Source organism: Ascaphus truei, chromosome 2 (genome assembly GCF_040206685.1).
Source record: "Ascaphus truei isolate aAscTru1 chromosome 2, aAscTru1.hap1, whole genome shotgun sequence".
In the NCBI taxonomy this organism is placed as follows: Eukaryota; Metazoa; Chordata; class Amphibia; order Anura; family Ascaphidae; genus Ascaphus; species Ascaphus truei.
In genome coordinates this window covers 195,317,424-195,338,959 of record NC_134484.1, presented here as the reverse complement: position 1 = coordinate 195,338,959, position 21,536 = coordinate 195,317,424, and the positions used below count along the sequence as shown (strand labels likewise).

Sequence of the window (21,536 nt, the reverse complement as noted above, 5' to 3'; positions counted from 1 at the left end):
TAGGCGTATGTATTATGATCCCGTTATGTTTCCCTATTAATCTTGCCCAGCCAGCAAGTTATTGAAACTTGATATTAAAACTTGGCTGCTAAAAGCCAAGTTTTATCATCCAACCCCTGAGCTCAAGTTAGAGAAAGAAATGTGTTTTAAAATGTGTATTCATCTCTATGGAGGCAGTCCCAGTGACTTGATTAGCCGAGATGCCTACATAGAGATTGTGGATCAAAGGGGAGGGTCGGAGTAGCGAGGTGTTGGGCCATCTGGTTGAGCGGGGAAGGGTGCAGAACCAGGTCCAGAGACAAAGGCTCCCTGCGGGGGAGACTCTTTGTTCTCTCAGACACTGTGGAGCCTACCCAGCGAGAGGTATGAGGCTCACAAGGGGGAGCCGTTGCTCGTAGGGCATGGTTCCCATTGGCCAGTTCAAATTTCCCACTCACCACTACCTGAGCCCCTCGGTACGCCCCCATACTCTGACAAGTGCAACAAGCCAAGCCTCCCACTTGTGAGTCATGGTTGCACTACGATCCATGGACTGGTTGGTCGGCAGTCCCTGTTCCATGTTAGACATAGGACACAGAGGTCTATGTAAGGGAATACCCAATCAGAGACTTTTGAGACCATCTTGATTATTCCTAGGCTTGGTCCGGTGAAGCAGAGGCAGGCTTTTCAAAGGTGCCTTGCTCACAATAGCAAAGCACTGGGCACTGAGGTGCCGGAGAAGCCTAGCCAAGCTGAGGACAAGTTCTAGGGACGTGGCCAAGGTCTGATAACGAACAAAGACCCAGTCAGCGGGGTTAGCCAGGTATCTATCCCATAGATAGTACCGTGGCGTTCCTGGACAGCGAAGAGGGTAAGCCATCCAGAAGCAGGCGCCCTGCACCAAGTGAGGCTACAGACTCCCCGCATGCCCCCAGTTGTGGTGTGTTTCCCTTGTTTTTGTGTTACATTGTATGCCTGCTCGTTTCACCAGAATAACCCCCATATTATTCCCCTATTGTGTCCTGCCTAGTGAAAGCGATCCCGGAATGTAAAGGTGTTAAAAGTACTGGTCTCCCGTTACAGAGGCATCTATTATTAGGGAGCTGTCCATGTATGCCCAAGGAATGCCACACATTCATCTTTTGTAAATATTATATGTGTGTGAATTCAAGTTGAATGGCAGTTTATCAAATTACAAAATTAGCAAAACAATAGAACAACCAGTCAAAGATTGATAGTAAATTTTTTTAAACATATTTATTGTAGAGTCAACATCTCAGTCTCATCTGAGATCTTCACCAGGACAAAAATGACAGAGAATGTTTATCAGATGACACAGCATGAAATATGTTCTGTGTACTACTGTGTACTACCACTGTGCTTTGTATCTGCAATACTATACTCAGCATAATGAAATACATAAAGCACACAATGTCAATACATGTGTAAATGGAAACGTGGTACGAAGTGAATCACTGCCCTGGAAGCTATTTTACACCTGTACACAGATGTAGATGACGTTATTCCGCGTTAACAAGGGCAATAGTTTCTGCAGTCTCTGTATGTTAAAAATGTGTAACACCTGCAGTATATAACATGCTGTTTTTGGGTGAACTGGCTGCCTCCTGTGTCAAATTGTAATCCAGGACCATGTTCTGACCAAAATATCTTCATGTCTTTCTGTGGTACTACTGTATATTCCATTCTGTGAATACTCTCCCATCCTAAACACTCTTACATTTGTTTTTCTCTTCTTTTTTTTGTTTGTTTTTTTCTTATGGTCTGAAATATAAAGGAAATATTCACATTTTTGGATTTGCACAACGACATGCGTTATGAGTAGTTAAACTGCAGGATAAAATGCCAAACATACAACCCACAAAAAAGTCAAGCTGGTTACTTGCCTTCACTGAATGTCTTACGCTATAAATTCCCTTGGCTTTGCAGCACCCAGAGTAGTTACCTTTATCCCAAGAAGAGAGTGAGATAATTACCTTCTAATTAGCACTGCATTCTTGGAAAGTATATTAAGCGATATGTTGGTCTGGACTTAATAACATGAAATGTACTCACGTGTGTTAGGTACATTGTTCCTAGAGGAAAGAATAAATCTAGCAATATCGCTTAAAAAAACCTCTTACAATAAATTGCTGTATGAGGAAAGAAATTATCCCATAGGAACACTGCAGGGAAGGAATTCTTCCAGTCAAGTCATATTGTACTTGATTGTTCTTGTATCCGAAAACATATGTAACCGTCCTCCCTCCTCCCCCTCCCCCAATCTCACATAGGGTCTCCTAGGGGAAATGCTACTCTGGTTACCTGTGTGTGTGTGCTGCAGACCTGCTGGTAACAGGGGGTCATGAGTCTCCCGTGTTGGCATGGGGAAGAACAGGACAGGCTTTTGGGGTGAAAACTGAATTCTACTTACAACTGGTGCAGCGCCAACATCTCATGCAGCCCCCAGGGTGGGGAGGAACCTCTGCATGAGAAACTCTCTCTCCAGCTTCTCCCTGATAGATTCCAGTCTCAGGCGAGAAGTATAGTGAATCAGTAAAAGACTTTATTACACCGACACATGGCAGACTGCCCATCTTACAGCAGGGTGCTTAGCATCAGCAGGCCATCACCAAAGGATGTCCCTGGACAAACACTCCTGGTCAGGGCCCTAGAAGCTGTCCGTGCTCTTCCCTTACACCCTGGTGGAGTAAGGGGAATAGCCTCCCACCTCTCCCACCTATCTTCTCTCAAGAGGGGAGAGGAATTGGCTAAATCAGGAAATGCAGTTCATTTAGTACAGTTCCAGTAAGACCCCCCCCGTGCCTCTGATTGGACACAAGGCCTGAGTGCTTACCTTCTCTGACTCACTGAACTGCAGTGAGTGGGGAAAACCCATAATTACTCCTGGCAAACCTACTCTTACTAGGGATTACTGCACAGGAGAGGAGGGCAGAATAGTAGTCCAAAACTAGCCATGGCTACATATATATATATATATATAAAATATATATATATGTATATATTTTTTACTCACCATAACTTAACTCAGTATTATGGTTTAGCCTATCCCATAGCCTCTCTTGCATTCCCAGTAAAACCAACCCCAATCTGATTGGACCCATCAAGGTCGAAACAGCTGTCTGTGGGTGGTTTTCTGGGTATGCACCTTAACCCTGGCTGTGCTCAAAGCTGTGACCATGCAGCAAGCTTAAGCCTATATTGAACCATGTTAAAAATGGTTATTGAGGCAAAAAGTGACACTGTGTGCTCATTTGCATGTCATTTCCCAGAATCCCTTGCTGCAGTGGAAGTGCTGTATGCTGGGTGATAATGGGGAAAGGCGGGGTTGCAGACCTGCCTAAGACATGCAGATGAGCATACAGCTATATTTGCATATTTGCTTTCCTGTGGAGGGTTTTTGTCACTTTTTTTACTCACCATAACTTAACTCAGTATTATGGTTTAGCCTATCCCATAGCCTCTCTTGCATTCCCAGTAAAACCAACCCCACACTGATGAGACCCATCAAGGTCGAAACAGCTGTCTGTGGGTGGTTTTCTGGGTATGCACCTTAACCCTGGCTGTGCTCAAAGCTGTGACCATGCAGCAAGCTTAAGCCTATAGGGAACCATGTTAAAAATGGTTATTGAGGCAAAAAGTGACACTGTGTGCTCATTTGCATGTCATTTCCCAGAATCCCTTGCTGCAGTGGAAGTGCTGTATGCTGGGTGATAATGGGGAAAGGCGGGGTTGCAGACCTGCCTAAGACATGCAGATGAGCATACAGCTATATTTGCATATTTGCTTTCCTGTGGAGGGTTTATGTCACTTTTTTTACTCACCATAACTTAACTCAGTATTATGGTTTAGCCTATCCCATAGCCTCTCTAGCATTCCCAGTAAAACCAACCCCACACTGATGAGACCCATCAAGGTCGAAACAGCTGTCTGTGGGTGGTTTTCTGGGTATGCACCTTAACCCTGGCTGTGCTCAAAGCTGTGACCATGCAGCAAGCTTAAGCCTATAGGGAACCATGTTAAAAATGGTTATTGAGGCCAAAAGTGACACTGTGTGCTCATTTGCATGTCATTTCCCAGAATTTCTTGCTGCAGTGGAAGTGCTGTATGCTGGGTGATAATGGGGAAAGGCGGGGTTGCAGACCTGCCTAAGACATGCAGATGAGCATACAGCTATATTTGCATATATATATCTATATATATATAGATATATATATATATATCCTAACAAAATCCACATCTTACCGTGCACCCCAAAACTGGAACAACCTACCAGAGACTCTTACATCCACCACCAGTCTAAGTTCTTTCAAATCTAAGGCTGTCACACATTTTAATGTGGTCTGTAACTGTTTCATACGCCCATAATACAAATTATCTTTAACTGTGCATGCAAGGTCTTGTATATAATGTATACCCTGTTCATTATGTAACTGTATTTGTAAACATGTATTATTTGTCTTGACTCTGTGCGCAGGACATACTTGAAAACGAGAGGTAACTCTCAATGTATTACTTCCTGGTAAAATATTTTATAAATAAATAAATACAACTCACCCTGTTTCTACGGAATTATGGAGGTGCATAAAGCTGCTGAACTTTCCTAGCTTTGGATCCCAACTCACAGATGTGAAAAAGCAGCACATTCTCTGCTTTGCAGCTGAGCACTGCTTTTCCGCAGAAGAAATGTTCTGTTGACAAGGAGTTGCAAGGTCTGAGACAGTATTGCTGTCTTATTGTGTTCTTGCTGTCACCTTTTACAAATCCTTTTTATTCATTCTACAATGTTCCAAATGCTTATGTTTTTTTAATTCCATCAATATCCCTTTGTGCTTTTTTTTGTCATGTCGGAATTAATCAAAATTGGGCCCATAAACTAAAAAAGTCTGTGAAGCCATCTTGTGAAGGCCCCATTCAAATTAGGGGAACTGAAATTCTCCAGAGAAAGTGGAAGATGGCCTCACATATTATAGGGGCTAACAGCAGCAATGTATTTGCTTCTTAGTATTTGAATAAGAATGATTCATGACTTAAAATTAATTATAAAAAAACTCATGCAGATTCCCAAGCCTGTTTCAGCTTTTTTTTACACAACTCAATGTTTAAATTATAGATATTAACTAGAAATGGGCACGATTTTGATAGAAATTTCAATCTCTCTCTCTCTCTCCCCTTGTTACATACAGGACCACACGTGGCCTACCGTCAGACGGCAGGAATAATACAAACACAGCCAGGGTAATTCACTTGGTTTACTATAACACCTATTAAACTCAGGCACCTGGTGATCCTCTTACATTTAAAGAAAGATACTCAAATTTACAGGAAAAACTGGATCATTTAGAACACAACATATTAAATGTCAAAATATATATATTTTTTTAAAGAGATGAAGAGGATTTCTCCAGGAAGAACCATAGAGGATGGAATAAAGAGAAACGAGAAGTGTGAGAATCTAGAGACAGTAATTTGAATACGAAACGATACAAAGATATCCCATTTAGAGATAAGGATTGGGAACACAATAGAGACACCACAAAATAGATCATATCAAAGAGAAAGAGTAAATGAGTATGGCACAAAGTATGGAGAGAGATCTAACATCCAACACACAAATGATAGAAGCTTTAGTAGAGATTCAAACAAATCTAATAGAGACAAGTTTGGAGGAAGAACACCGAACCGCTACAGTCCAAGAAGATACACAACTAACAGAAGTTATCAGAGAGATTGGGGAAAGGCAAGAATAGGATAGAAATTCTAATTGCCGAGAAAATATTAATAATAATAATAATAATTTTGATAGATCTAATAGAAATTTGAAGCAGGATACTTACCAACAATGAAGGAAATAAGAGAGGAAACAAGAAAGAATACAAATGTCCGTTGGGATCAAACGAGTAGATATTCAGATGCTCATACCCATAGAGATATAGGCACCAGACAAAAAGATCAAAGTGAAAGTTTTTTTTTAGAGCCAACCTCCCCACTAAACAGGTGGGAAACACTGGTTTCCATATACATGGTTAATCAGGACACAGACACAATTGCATACAGTAAGTGCCTTAAGTCAAATACACTGGTCCAAGTTACCCATCGGTATTTAAATAATACAACTACAAGAATGAGGGTAAAGGAACACTAGATGAGCTATAAACAGCACTACATCATAAAGCATAAAGCACAACATGATTAAAAAAGAACTGTTATTCCAAAACCAGAGCTTAAAGTTCATGATGGGAATGAAAGAATTGCAGAGGGGCATGTCATAGCACCATCCAATGAATGACAAATACTGTTTTTTTTAAAATGTAACACACGTAGATGTTTCTTAGTAGACCTCAGCAGAAAGTGACATGATGTATCAGGACAAAACGATAACATAATCACAAAGGGTACTTGATTTACAACCTGTTAATTCGTTGGCTTAGTACATGCAATCAGTGTCTGGACTTTGGCACTTTGCAGGATTGCAATATTTATCTAACCTATGGATTCCCTATTTGGTATGGAGATATTGTGGATTTATGGCTGTTTACCCCTGCAGAGACACGAGGGATATCCCAGCCGACAACTTTGGGTTGTTGCTGGTATTTCAGGATGTACAGAATCATTTTGTGCTTTATGCTGTATGTATGAAGTAGTTCTGTTCATACCTAATGTACTGTTTATTTACCCACATTTTTATTATTATCATTTATTTGTGAAGTGCCAACATATTCCGCAGCACCCCTGGGTGTGGCTCAGGTTAGAGTATGGCCCAGTCTGACAGCTGAAGCCATTAAGGTTTGGGGGGGGGGGGGAGAATGTTATATAGGGTGGAGATTGATCCAGCCATGCAGCTGGTCCCAATGGGGTTGGATGGGGAGGGCAATAAGATGTTAGCGGTATGGCGGGTAGACTTCCTTGAAAAGGTGAGTTTTCAGGGAGTTTTTAAACATCTGAAAGCTGGGGTAGAGTGATGGTGCATGGTAGGGAATTCAAGGGAGAGGGGTCAGCATGGGAGAAGTCTGCAGGCAGTAATGAGAGGAGGTAATAAGGTGGATGTTGTGGACAGAACATAGGGGGCATTTAGTTATGTATTTGTGGATTAGGGCTGAGATGCAAGGGTGGGGGGCACTGTCGTTGAGACCTTTGTAAATCATTACTATGGTTTTAAATTTAATTCTAGAGGTAATTGGAAGCCAGTGTAGGGGTATGCATAGTGGAGCAGTAGAAGTGGAATGGTAAATGAGGTAGATAAGTCTAATAGCACCATTTTGGATGGATTGGAGCTGAGAGAGGTGGAAAAGGGGAATGCCAACTAAGAGAAGATTGTAATTATCGAGTCGGGACATAATTAGTGGATGGATTATGATTTAAATTGCATCATGAGTGAGAAAGGGTGTATCTTGTTGATATTTCATTGGTAGAGATGGCAGGTCTTTGTGAGGGACTGAATGTGATGGAGAGATCAGAGTCAAAGATGATCCCTTTACAGCGGGCTTTGCGGTGTTTAGGAGATTGTGATGTTATTGTCCGTGAGGGAAAGTGTTGGTGTAGCGGTGGCAGTGGAAGGGGGAAAAAATATTAATTCCGTTTTTGAACATGTTTAGCTTCAGGTCGGTGTGTAACATCCAGGAGGAGATTATAGAGAGACAATTGAGGACACGGGACAGGAGAGAGGTCATGGGAGGAGAGATAGATTTGGGTATCATCAGCATAAAGATGATACTAAAAGCCAAAAGATTGTATTAGTTTACCAAGAGAAGAGGTGTAGAATGAGAAGAGCCGACGGCCAAGGACAGAGCACTTAGGGATCCAAGAGAAATATGGAGTGAAGAGGAGACACCAGGGAAGGAAACACTGAAGGAGCGGTTGGATAGGTAGGACATGACCCAGGAGAAGGCTGCGTCATGGAGGCCAATGGAGTGGAGAATATTTAGGAGAAGGGGATGATTGACAGTGTCAAAGGCAGCAAAGAGCAAAGAGTTCCTGGAGATTTAGTATGGAGGAATGATTCTCAGATTTAGCTGGGAGTAGGTAATTGTTCACTTTTATCAGTTCTGTCTCAGTGAACTGTAGAGGACAGAAACCATATTGTAAAGAGTCAAGCAGATTGCTGGAAGAGAGAAAGTGAGTCAGGTAGTTGTATTCAAGTCGCTCAAGAAGCTTGGAGGCAGAGGGGAGATTAGATATATGGAGGTAATTGAGGGGGAGGACGAGTCAAGTGAAGGTTTCTTGAGAATGGGCGTGATGAGTGTATGTTTGAAAGAAGATGGGAATGGCCATAGGCAAGAGAGAGGTTAAAAAGGAGAGTTATGGTAGGGCTTAATGTGCCAGAGACAATGCAGAGGAAATGTGAGGGAATAGGACCAAGTGGTTAGGATGTAGGGTGAGATGATGAGAGGAGCATCGAGACTTCATCCTCGGTCACAGGGGAAAATGAGCTGAGATTGGATATAGGTGTGCGAGGGGAGATAGGTGTTGGATAGGAATAACGTTTTGGTGATGGTATAATGAATGTATATATTTAAGACATTTTTAGTCAATATACAGCTCAACCCCGTTATAACGTGATCCGTTACAACGCAAAGCCGCTTATAACACGATGCAAGCGTGGCACCCAATTTTCGTATTTATGAATACTTTACAACATAATTATTGGTGTCCTAAATACTTTATTGTACAATGCATACAATTGTATATTATTTCTAATGCAATCCACTTATATCGCGATGTGATTCTTTGGACCCCAAGCACAGTGTTATAACAGGATATTACTATTTTTTGGTGTGAGATCACAATGCCAGAAAGATTGGAACTTTTGAATTTCAATAGTTTTTATTTATTTATTATTATTATTATTATGGAGTACAGTAACTTTTACAGTTCTCTGTCAATTTCACCTTTTTTTTTCTGTTTATAATCCCTTCTGTTTGTTTTGTGAAGTAACCTACTCTGAAGTCACTCAGCTGTACACAGCTTCATCAGATAAATGAATAATTATATTCTATACAATGCTATATTACGGGTAAAATTACAAGTTGTAGTAGCCCTAGTGGTCGTGGAGAAGTACAGATTTCTTGTAAGTTGTGCTAGTTTTCATGCACCATCAAGAGAGTTCATCATGTAACTGTGAATACAGGACTTTGAAAACCTCACACACCCATGCACCAGCTAAATTTAGAAATATCCCAGTGCATTGGAATGTGATGTATAACATGTTTTCCATGCGGTGCCATTACCTAATATGACGGTTTCCTTCCCACGTCTATGCCCTGACCTTCAGTATTGACAAGCTAGCTCATTATGATGCAATGGTCCAATCTCTGTTTTAGAACACTCATCCTATTGCTTTCTGACGTCTAATTGTCTAATAACTCTTTGGAAAGCTGGTATTTAGTCAACCAGAATTGGAATCGTGATAATATGGAGCCAAGTCGGCCAACACTGAACTTTTTATCACATAATATTTATACCCCAAACTCTTCAGTAGCAGATTGAAGAAACCGTTCCTCTTACACTGAAGGGCTAAACTCATCTCTTAAATATGTTTATGAGTTCTGTGAACAGGGGAAAATAGGATAAACAAGAGATAACCCTTCCCTGCAAACTTTGCAGCCTGTAAATCTTTAGCAATTAGACAATATTAGAAGAAAAAAAATCACCATGACTATTAGAGTAACAACAAGTTAGTTACAAGTTTGATGCTGTAACTAGATTATGTAATATTTATGAACAATTGTATGACATTTGCCAAAAAAGTCCTGTCTAATAGTGTAACTGTTCCAGTAATTCCAGAAGAAATGAAACAGGATTGTTTTTACATGCCACATATTTAGCAGTGTCTGGTTATGTGAGACAGTACTGTATTTAACGCTACTAGTTTCTTTTATTTCTGTGCCAATAGTTTTCAACTGTTTAAAAATGATGGAACTCATTGTGAATATATTGTGACTCGTGAAACTTCTTAAAAATTATTATAACTTTACATGCTACTGACTATTTATCTTGTTTTTGTTAAAAAAATAAAACAATTCAGAAACCATTACATATACTTTAAATAAGCAGACAGCTATCTGTATAACTTAGCATAGTGCTTCTCAACCCTCAGCCAGGTTATGATTTAAAGATAATCACACATTCGCATATAAGTGCAAGCATGTGTGCTAGATAATTCATTGGTTAAAAACTGGTCTGGCTACAGTAGGTTTTCTGAGGATATGGTTGAGAAACACTGATTAAGGGACCTATGTGTTAAGCGGGGCAAACAGTTTTTTTGGCACACAATTGGCTCACAGAAATGTAATTTTAAATTGTGCTTGTGTGCACCTATGTGCTAACCTGAAATGTCTCAATCTGCACATCAAAGTAACAAATATGTCATTTTTTTGGAGGGGGGAGGTGCCTGCAGAAATGGACTGCACTATGCATACATATGTTAATGGCATGTACTAAAACATTACATTTCTGTGCGCCCATAACAACTACAAAATGTATCAAAATTATCCGATAAATTCAACTTGCTGCTATAAAATAGCTCCCCTAAAAAGTCTGCTTATAATTAAGTTGCTATGTATCAACTGATATGGGAGAGGGTGTTTGGCCCGGTATTAAAGGGGTTACACCCCATTTGGCCACCCCCTGCTCTCACTTGGGAAGCAAGGGTTTAACTGGACTGCGGTCCAGTAATGTATTTTTACCTTGCTTCAGAATTCAAATGTATATTCCCCTGTAAAAATGTATTGTTTCTGTTCTAGTGTTTGCACCAACACATACACTGGGATTGATGCGGGAGGGAAAGGGTTAAGGTTAACTTAGTGTTTATAGCCCTTTGTTCCAGGTTCCCGCCTTTTCAGGCTCCATCTTGCAGCCTTCCATAGGTCACCATTGCTGCTCCATGCATTCCAATGGCAGATCTGGCGGTTTTGAACCTGTTTCCATCGAAGACCAGCAGGTGGCGTCCGAGAGGAGGAGCGGCGGTTTCCCATTGTAAGTCAATGGGGCCATCGACTTCAATGGGGATTCCTCGACGCCGACCTCCAAGAACAGGTTGGCAGCCATCCAAACCGCAGACCGCAAAAGCGGATACAATGTCTTTGAAAAGAGCTTTATCACTGAGTTCAAGTTCAACCACAATTGGCGTGGGAACCTTAGGTTCTAGGGCACCTAGAAATAAAATTATTTTTGCCCCTAGCTCCTAGGCGTCCCCACACTCGACCACCACCGGGTCCGAGAATCAAGGACCCCCGTAAAGGGTCGAGCTCAACAAGAGGGTCGCGCCATTGACTCTAATGGCGGAGCGGAGGTCCCATTGAATCTAATGGTGGCGCTCGCCCATTGATTCCAATGGGAGAGAGCCGCGTGGCGGTAAAACGGCTAAGTCCAAAACTGTAAAAAGTGTAAGTCCATATCTCCGGTTCTGGGAGGACCAGAGGGCTGGGATTTGGGTCGCATGTAAAAACGGGTCCGGCATGAATGCATGGCCACTTCCAACCCTCTCCGACCAACCAGACAGAGTGTGGGCAACTGTAAAGATGAGTGGTTTGCCCCATAGACTACAATGGCGGAGTTTCCCCATTGAAAGTCTATGGCGGCGGAACCCATTGACTTCAACGGCGGAGTTGCTCCATTAAAAGCCTATGGCGGCGGAGCCCATTGATTTCAATGGGAAAAGAGTGAAAGGCAGAGATTCATTTTAAAGCGGAGAATCCTGTATTAAATTGAAAAGTGTTTTAAACTGCATTTGTGTATCTCCGATTCTGGGGGTCGCAGAGAGCTGAAACTTGGCCACTATGGAGAGTACCCTCCCGCATGAGGGATTAGCAAGTATCAGCCCACTGGGCCCAGCAGAACAGATTATTTTAATATGTGAACGTATTAAACTATGAATTGTATTTTGGGTCTGGTATGAAAACTCAGAGCCCATATGCTATGTTAATGATCCGGATGGCAGACAATGGGTCGATCATAAACTCCTGATCAAAGACTCCCCCACCCTGCTTGTGTATGCAAGCACAACAGAAGGCAGGACATGGGTACTTGAGATTAAGTGTGGTAATTCACACCTTGGACAAAGGGGATCCCGGCCAAGCTAGACTTTAAGACGCCAGGCTTGTGGGAGGGGGGCTGAGGAATTAAGCCCCCTGATTAGAATAATATCCACCCAGTGGGCGGGTGTTAAGGTGCCCCTCAGGTGAGGTGGCAAGGAGAGATTGGGTGCAGGTAATTGTTCTCCAATGGCCTACACTCAATAGTAAGGTATAGACTGGAAATTGCATATAAACCAATGTCCAGCCTATACTCTGTGTTCGTGCTTTCGTGACTTCAAGTTTACCAACTATTTGATGCCTGATGAATTGCTAATCCTGTTTCCTGATTATTTCATCATCCCCATTCCAACCCTAAGTAAGTGTATATTTTGCCTGTTATTTGTATATCTTGTGTGTTCACCTTCTTTAAGGAATAAACTTTAATTTATCATATCTAAGTCGTGTTCAATTCAATGATACAAAAGAGTGATCTGCGCTCATAAGTGGTTAAAAAGTGATTGGTGATATTGTGACCCTTTAGGGAATTAAGACAACCTGATTAGGATGAGGTTTGTGCCGCTGTTCTGGTGGGATGGCTCAGCACTCCAAACTAGTACAAAACAAAAGAAAAAACAGCGCAAAAAATCCTCATATTGAAGTATATTAAAAGATAATTTTATATAACAAAGGTGAGTATTGCACGTACATCAGGATTAAAATAACACAGCATGACATGTTAGGGACATGTTACCACTCGGCGGGACAGCAGCACAGGAACACAGGATATGGGCTTTGATAACCTTCCTCTGGTAGCAGGGACCCAGGATCGAAGAGACCAGCTCGCAGTCGAAGTTCCTTCCTTAGCAATGGGGATACCACTGCCGTTGGTTCAGAGGAGGTAACTCTCCTGACCGGTTCCGGGTTAGTCCGTGTGTGCGTATGACGTCATCGAGTGGCGTCTCTCTACCGTCCACGTCGCGCCGCGCTGGATGATTAACCAGACAAGCGAATGTCCCAAAAAAACAGCTGTTCAAACGGGAAATACCTCAATGGGTGAAAGAAAGTCAGGAACGCGCCCTCTCCTACGCGTTTCGTATCGAAATACTTCTTCAGGGAATGGTCTCTTCTTCGAGCTGGTCTCTTCGATCCTGGGTCCCTGCTACCAGAGGAAGGTTATCAAAGCCCATTTCCTGTGTTCCTGTGCTGCTGTCCCGCCGAGTGGTAACATGTCCCTAACATGTCATGCTGTGTTATTTTAATCCTGATGTACGTGCAATACTCACCTTTGTTATATAAAATTATCTTTTAATATACTACACTATGAGGTTTTTTTGCGCTGTTTTTTCTTTTGTTGTGTTCAATTCAACACAGAGATATTTTTGGTAGTGTATTATTATAGGCCTCTCACAAGTTCCTGTGACATCAACCAAAACTGTATTTGATGCAGCAGAGCTGTTTCATTATATAGGTTAACAAAATATATTCGTTCCACAGTATTGTTATTATACCGGTATGCATTATTACACTAATAATTGATATTTACTAACACTAGTTACACATACAAAATGCACATCATTCTGTTTACTTTGAATTATATCAATCAGGTATACTACATGATGCAATGCACCACAATGAATTGCAAACAACAAATGATGGGTATATAGCAAAAGTGGAGCAATTTTGAGACAAAATAAATGCACCGTGTGTATCAAAGAAAAAAGTGCAATTGAAATCAATAGGATATTTTTCTTTGATATATCTTATGCAGTTTTTATGTCCCAGAATTGCTCAAATTTAGCATTGATACATAGACCCTTATGCATAATATCTAAGAAGCCTTCATACTTACAGATGTAGCAGACGTTATTGTTCCCAATGCTGCATTGCAGCGCGACACACACAGACGAGTGCAGCAACGTCAGCTACATCTGTATGTTGCGCACTGTATGGTGCACTTTGTGTGGTGCACATTGTGTGGTGCGCATTGTGTGGTGCGCATTGTGTGGTGCGCATTGTGTGGTGCGCATTGTATGAAGGTTTGCATTACTTTTTAGCACTACATTTTTCAGATTCTGTCATTTGTTTATTTCCCTGCATTTTAATAGCAGTAGTTATTAGAGACGCAAATATATAAAGATTTGTATATTTTTTAACATGAATTCCAGAAAAATAAATTGATACAAATTGAGAGAAATGAAAGTATCACTGTGAAATAATTTATATCTAAATAAAATGGTTATTAAAAATTATTTGTGGGTAGAATTACATCAGGAAAGGATGGGGGGTGCGGACACCTCCCCCCACTCAACAACCTGGGGCCCCGGTAGAAACTCTAGTCATGGGTCCCTGGGAAAGCTGTTGTCTGCCCTGATTAAAGCAGCATTCCTCGTAGCACTTATTAAAAATTGTTTATGTACCTTTAATGAAAACTAATTACCGAAGCTGCCGATCCGGTCTCCTGTGATTGATCAGCGAATATCCTGCTCTCTGAGTTCATGTAATGGCTGCTGCTGAATCAATCCTTCTGTCAGTGGAATGCAACAGCTACAGGCAGTCCTCGTTTTACAACGCTTCGCTTTACAACGAATGGCTTATCCAACGCTATGCAATGCATACCTATGTTCATTTTTACAACGCCAAAACGGCTTATCCAACACTCTTACGACGCTTTGCAACGTTGTTTATGTGTATGTGTGTGTACTGTATATATATACACACATACACATAAACAACGTTGCAAAGCGTCGTAAGAGCATATATATAATATTATATTATACTATATAATATTATATTATACTATATAATATATTATTTATTATGTTATATTATATATATAATATAGTATAGACACTACAGTATATAATTTAGCTGTGTGCTGCATATCTTATTGCCTGCGTAAAATATTTGGTGTATTTTAGTGTTAAAAATGCCTTCAGGAACGGAACCTTTCATTTAAACAGTGTTCCTATGGGAAAACGTGTTTCGCTTTACAACGTTTCGCTATCCAACGCCATTTTGAGTAACGCATTGTGTCGGATAACCGAGGACTGCCTGTATAATGTAATCGTATATTACTAAGGTAACATTGTTTATTGTTACAGCTTTCACCTCAGCCCAAAAAAATGGTATGGAGTTCAACATTATTAATAATACCATAATTCAGCTAATACTACCAGAACTGATTCATATATATATATTTTTCCCCTTTGACAGCCCCCTCCGCAAGTGCCGAGCAATCGCGGGTGCCGCCGTCGCCACTGACGGACCCGCCAGCATAACGTGAGGGTGGGGGCTAATGCAGGGAGCCGTGCGCTGTTCCCTGAGGCGGCCGGTTGCCGGGGACGCGAGCGGCCCGTTGTTAGGGCCGCGATCGCATTGCCGAGGTCCGGGCGGCTCGCGGAACAGGGCGCCGCCATTGCGCGTTAGTTCGCGCATGCGCAGTGACAGGCAGGCGCAGGGAAGGACCCAGACAGATTGCGCGAGAGCAGGGTCAGCCAGAGAGAGGTTGCGGCGGCCATTAGGCGTTCACGCATGCACAGGGCAAGTGCGCACGCGGCCCCAATACAGATATAGCCTCCTTGGGACTACAACTCCCAGGAGGCCTAGGGAGGCAGGCACCAGGTGCCTGATAGGAGCCAATAGGGCTGGAGGATTCCCAGACAGCCAGAATAAGATACATTTCGGGCGCTGTGCAACGGCAGTTGGAGCTGGGAGCAGGAAGGGGAAGGAAGGGTGCAGGGAGCGAGTGTATCCTGCACCAGGTGAGGATCCCCAAGTCCCAGGCAGGCCCCAATCCCTGTTAGGGTAGTGGGTAAATGATAAGGGACGGCCCGAGATAGGGAGGCTGCCCTTAGGTGTGAGAGTGTGTGCAGCGTGTGCGGTGTGTTATTGCTGCAGGTTGTTGCTGCGAGGCTAGTGCTAGTTACAGTTAGGACTGGGACGAGCGAGGGGAGTGGGGCAGGTTATTAACCCCTGTAGGCCCCTAGGAGTTTTCCCCAAAGCCATCAAGGTTGCTGTACTATAGGGACGGCCTATAGTATAGCGTGTGTCACTTAGATAGCTAGGGACTCAGCGGCTGCTGCTGTTCCTGTGAAGCGGTTCGGACCCACGTTGGGGTCCGCAGAGACTACTCCAGAGTGGGACCGCCCTGATGGTCCACGTGCAAGGAGTTCGGTTGGAGGATCAGAAGGAGGCATCGCCCGACTGATCCTTTGTGAAGAGTTGCTGACCCGAGCACCGCAATGCTCGGCAGGTATCATACTATCATACGTGCACCACCGGGCCCTTAGTTAATAGTGACTGCGCAGTCACCAACGATCTCTGCAAGAGTGCGGGACATTGGGTGGGGTTCTTTGGACACTGGGTGGGATCACCTGGTGTTGGGGGAAGCGTTTGGTGAGACGCTTTGGTTATTAGTGTTTCCTCCAGAGAGGGACACCCGTCATTCGGTGTAGGTTATGTTGTGTTATGTTCTCTATGCACGGTAGTAAAGTATTAGTTATTATCTATACAGTGTGTGTGTGTTGTATTTCTTGCCCAGGGGAATCTCACGTCACGGGGATCCTGGGTAAGTGGAGGCGCTGCGCTATGTAAATGTGTAAGTATTACCCCAGGCTCCCAGCTAGCGGAGGCTTAGATCTCCTGGAGCCGCAGGTGTGGTACAGCGACCAGTAGTTCCTTTGGGAGGGTTCAGAAAAAGGGCTACATATATATATATATATATATATATATATAAAGTTTTTTTTTGCTTTTGAGTAACATTTATTTTTTGAGTCTCTGAAACGGGGAAGGTGTTTTTTCTAATCTTCTTTTAGCCTGTGCCTCTATAACAGAGAGTCAATAAAGATTAGAGGAAGGAGGTTGCCTGTGCAAATTCTTGTTGTACACACAGCAACATTAGACATAATGGAGTAGCTAGAGAAAATCCTAAACTCCCAAGTCTCAGCTCACCATGTTTATAAACTAAAATACCTATTGGAGTCTGATTTTGTAAGAAATGTTTATACCGCCCAGATTTAACCTCATGTCCGTTTCATTTTTAACCTCATGTCATTTTGATCCTAGGAATGACTGCACCTTTTTAAGTAGTTGTGAAAGAAATAAAAACATACAAGGCTGTAATCTGTGCTTATTTATCTCTTTTATTGTTTGCCATTTTGATCTCCTACACATTTCTATAAATATTTAGATTGTGAAACCTACCACAGGATCACGTGGTTAGAGAGCGATATGATTCACGGGTTTGTCTGAGAAAGAGGAAATGAAGGGAGAATTACATCATTTGGCATTCAGTAGAAGGCTGGAAGGATGCCATTCTCACAACTTTAGATTTTGTCTTTTAAAGCTGCTTGTACCTATTGCAGTTTGGCATAGTTCCCTCGTTTTCACAAAACGTAATTATTTTACTTCTGAGCGCCTTGTATCTCTGAAATGTGCACATGTTCTGAGGCTCAGCCTGCAGTTTATGAGCCATATTTATTAAGCAGCCCTCTGCCATAAAACACTTTACAATTGCTGGAAGACATGTTATAACATATTCTAGTCAATGGGTTGTACATAGTTACATAGTTACATAGTATATGAGGCTGAAAAAAAACATACGTCCAAGTTCAACCTATGCTAAAATTTAGACAACAGATACTTTATCCTATATCTACACTTCCTTATTGATCCAGAGGAAGGCAAACAAAAAAAACCAGAGTCATATCATCCAATGAAATCTCATAAGGGGAAAAATAAATTCCTTCCTGACTCCAAGAATTGGCAGTCAAATTATTCCCTGGATCAACATTCTTCCCATGTTTACTTATTTGGTATTTGGTCGTTTCTAAAAAGATGTCCAACTTTTTTTTGAACAAATCTATTGTATCTGGCATCACAGTCTCTATGGGTAATGAATTCCACATTTTAACAGCCCTTACTGTAAATAACCCTTTCCTTTGTTGCTGGTGAAATCTCCTTTCCTCCAACCTAAAGGTTAATAGTAGAAACAGAGTGGGGGAGTGCAAGACATGGAAGAGAAATAACATACACAGTGTCAGTAATGATCCTGCCAAAATAAGACAGTGTGGTGTATGGATGGATGGGAGGTGGGGTAAATATAATGGAATACTAAAGACTTACACGGCCAAGTGTAAGTCAATGCTTCAAACAGTATCTTTCTCAATCTTCCTTGATCATTTTCCCAGAGAATGTGCAATCTTAGTGCTCCACGTCTAGTATAACTGGTGCAACAGTGATGCTGATATAGCAAAGTGGTGGTGATAATAAAAAATAGAGGATATCGACTCTCACGGCCATGTGTGTCAAAGCCCCAAGCGATATCTTTGCTCTGAGTGTCTGTCCTCAGGATATTCCCCCGCGTCTGCTCGCTCTCGCAGTCAGGAAGGTCTAAGTATCCCGTGTGTACCACAAGTATCCAGAGTAATAAAGGTTAGAATACAATGTTTATTAGATTAAAAAACAAATGTAATAAACCACTCACATTGTGGGTTGGAACAATCAGTGTGGCTGTTCCAGTCTCCTTCCAGTCTCCTTCTCGCGATGAGCTCCACTGTGCGCCGTGTCTGGAGTACAGTGTTAGAGGCAATATCAAGCCGGTGACTACGGAAGCCATCAAGGTCCAAAAGGGGTCCACGCTCATCGAACAATGTGTTTCTCACTGGTACGTGCTTCATCAGGTCAGACCGATCGTGGGAGATTCTACATCGGGTTGAGCTGCGAGATACCTCTCTCGGGCCAGTATTGTACATTATGTACTTTTTATTTTTTGGCATTTTCACGTTTCAATTGTGTTAAATCAATCACACACATAGATACTCCAGTGTGGGAAGCGCCCCAGTTTTCTTTTCTGTTCTCCAACCTAAAGGGATGTCCCCGAGTCCGTTGTACTGCCCTTAGGATGAATAGTTCTTTTGAAAGCTCCCCGTATGATAGAAGAATACATCATTGGTTCTAGGATCTCTCTGACACTTTTGGCATAGAGCACAGAATCCTGAACTCCCATGAATTCTCACATTTCTCGAAGAGCAAAGTCACTGTGTTTGGTAGGAGGTCGGGATGATGGATACTGTATCTCCTTGATTGGGCAGTAACCAATTAGGAAGGTCTGTGGAAAAGCACTTGGCTCTACTTGGAGCTGGGGTATTTAACCCTATGGAACAGGGAGCATATTGTCTAGTTTTTTGTGTAGATCTCTCCTGGAGTCTCCCCAACAGCAATGTCCCAAATAGGGTCTTCCCACCATGCTTCCCCTTCATTGCTCCTGTCCACTAAGCCAGCGTGGACAGGGTTAATTTAATCAAGACAGACATCTTGAAACACCTGGAAATTGTTACCTTCTCCTTGCCCTCTGTATTTTTGCTGGGAGGGTCTGTTTGCTTCAAGCTGTAATCCCTTCAACTCAGGACTTCTTTGATATGAGACCACACAAGTCTCTCCAAAGGCGGCAGCCAAAAGATGTCAGAAATTTGCTGCCGTTTGCTGATGTTAGATATGCTCTGTTACAATTGCCATAATCATGTATTATCTCTAACTGTCCATGACATGTCTGTAAACCCAATGTATAACCGCTGTTCATTTAATGTAATTCATCCTCCAACCCTTTTGTACTGTGCTACGGAAAATGTTGGAGTGTTATAAATAAATGATGATAATAATAATAATATTATATGCAGTAGTGGACATTTGTATATGCTATCCAACATAAATTATTCTTTAGCTAGTGTATTATCATATGAGGAAGTATACCACATGAATTACTTCCTGCTTTTAAAAATATATTCTAACCAACTGGGTAAAGAAAACCGACCCCCCCCCCTTCACACCTCCTCCTCAGCCACCTCCTCTATCCCCCCTCCCCTCTACACATGTATTTCTCTCACTCTTCCCCTCTCTCTTGCTCACTAACTCTCCCCCACCCCAACCTTTCACTCTCCCATTTTCCTCTTCCACCCCCTCTCTCCTGCCACACTCTCCCCTTTCTGCTATCCCTTAATAACCCCCTCTCTCTCAATCCTGCTCCCCCCATGCCCCCTTCCACTACAACTTAATTACATCCTCTCACTTCATCCTGCTCCCTCAATCCCCCCTCCTCAGATGTTTTTCCCCACTCCCCTGGCCAAACATACACACAATCCCCCCCCTCCCACACACACAATGTAATATACCCCCTCTCACACACAAAATACAATAACCCCCTCCCAGTGGTGTGTAACCCTCTATGTTTGTTATCAGCACAGGACGTTGCCCCTTTAAGAATTACATTCTACTGGACCATGTGACTGTGCTTAGCCAGAGGAATGACAGTTGGTGACAGTTGGAAAGGGAGTTTAGGGAGTGAGGGCCCATCCTGCTCAGAGACAAAAAGAGAGAGAAAGAGAGAAAGAGAGAGAGAGAGTGAGAGTTGGCCCAGTGGACCAATGCACGCAGACGGGCCCAGCAGAGACCAGGACCTGACAGTGCAGAGGGAAGCAGGCAGACAGAGGCTACTACAGAGAGATTAGGGAGCCCAGATGTGCAGGAATTACAGAATGTTGGAGTGGGTGAGCTAACCCACAAAGGATATAAACTGCAGTTACTGTATATTACCATCACAGTTTGATCTTTGTGAAACACCAGGCCTGCAACACACATACAGTTAATGAGCTCTAGCGAATGTGCTATCACACCAGGATCTACAGGCCAGAACCCCATGATTGGGAGGCTGGGCACAGATACGTTATTGTTTGCGCAGCATTCGCACTGTTGGTATAGTTTGTGTAAGTATATATGTGTATGGAGTGATTCTGAGATTAAGAGTCACCATACTGATTCATATGAGATATGTAACACCACAAATTATAGCTATAGGAGTATATAATGCTTGTTATAATTCATTACCACTGTGTTGTGTCTAATCACTACAGTCTCACATAACAAGTACCACACACTATAAGATATAAACAGTAACCCATAGGACTCCGGCTCCCACCTCAGTGATAGGCCATATAATCTGAGGTAAAATAAAGAGGGGTTACAGGTAGATTTACAATTTTGCCGCCCATAGGCACTTACATTTTCGCCACCCGGTTTTCTCCTCTTGCAGCATCCCAACATTACATGATGACGCATTTCAATAACAATGTGACGCCATGTGATTTTGCACCGTCATTTGACGCTTTTATGCTGCCGGAGGAGGCAAGAGACCTTTACAGAGGCCCCACGATCACCCCGGGCAATCAGTTTAATTGTTGTGGTTAAGTGAGCGGGGCCTCTTTAACAGCAGCACCGGCCTCCCGCAGCATTAGTCTACCACAACACTGGCCCAAAATAAAGAAGAAAAATGGGAAATTTGCCGCTCCCAAATGTACCCCTTCCCCATGAGAGGCGGATTTCCATGGTAACGCAACATCATGACGTCATTTGACGCTGTGACACCGAGTTGCCATGTCAACGAGATGCCTCGTAACATCACGTTGGTGACGTCCATGGTGTAATTTGATGCTGCGGTTCAGAAGGAAGAGGGGGAGCGTCGGTAAGGGGCGG

The 21,536-nt window shown here is 42.6% G+C and overlaps 2 long non-coding RNA genes across 2 annotated transcripts in view; one reads left to right on the top strand and one right to left on the bottom strand.

The window, feature by feature from the left end:
- Positions 1-1,283: 1,283 nt before the first annotated feature.
- Positions 1,284-21,536, bottom strand: part of LOC142487071 (uncharacterized) — a 66,088-nt gene continuing 45,835 nt past the window's right edge. Inside the window, exon 3 of the long non-coding RNA XR_012799127.1 lies at positions 1,284-1,761. This is a non-coding gene — a long non-coding RNA (uncharacterized LOC142487071). The remainder of the gene's footprint in view (positions 1,762-21,536) is intronic.
- LOC142487073 (uncharacterized) overlaps positions 20,327-21,536 on the top strand; it is a 62,045-nt gene continuing 60,835 nt past the window's right edge. The window contains exon 1 of the long non-coding RNA XR_012799129.1: positions 20,327-20,554. This is a non-coding gene — a long non-coding RNA (uncharacterized LOC142487073). The remainder of the gene's footprint in view (positions 20,555-21,536) is intronic.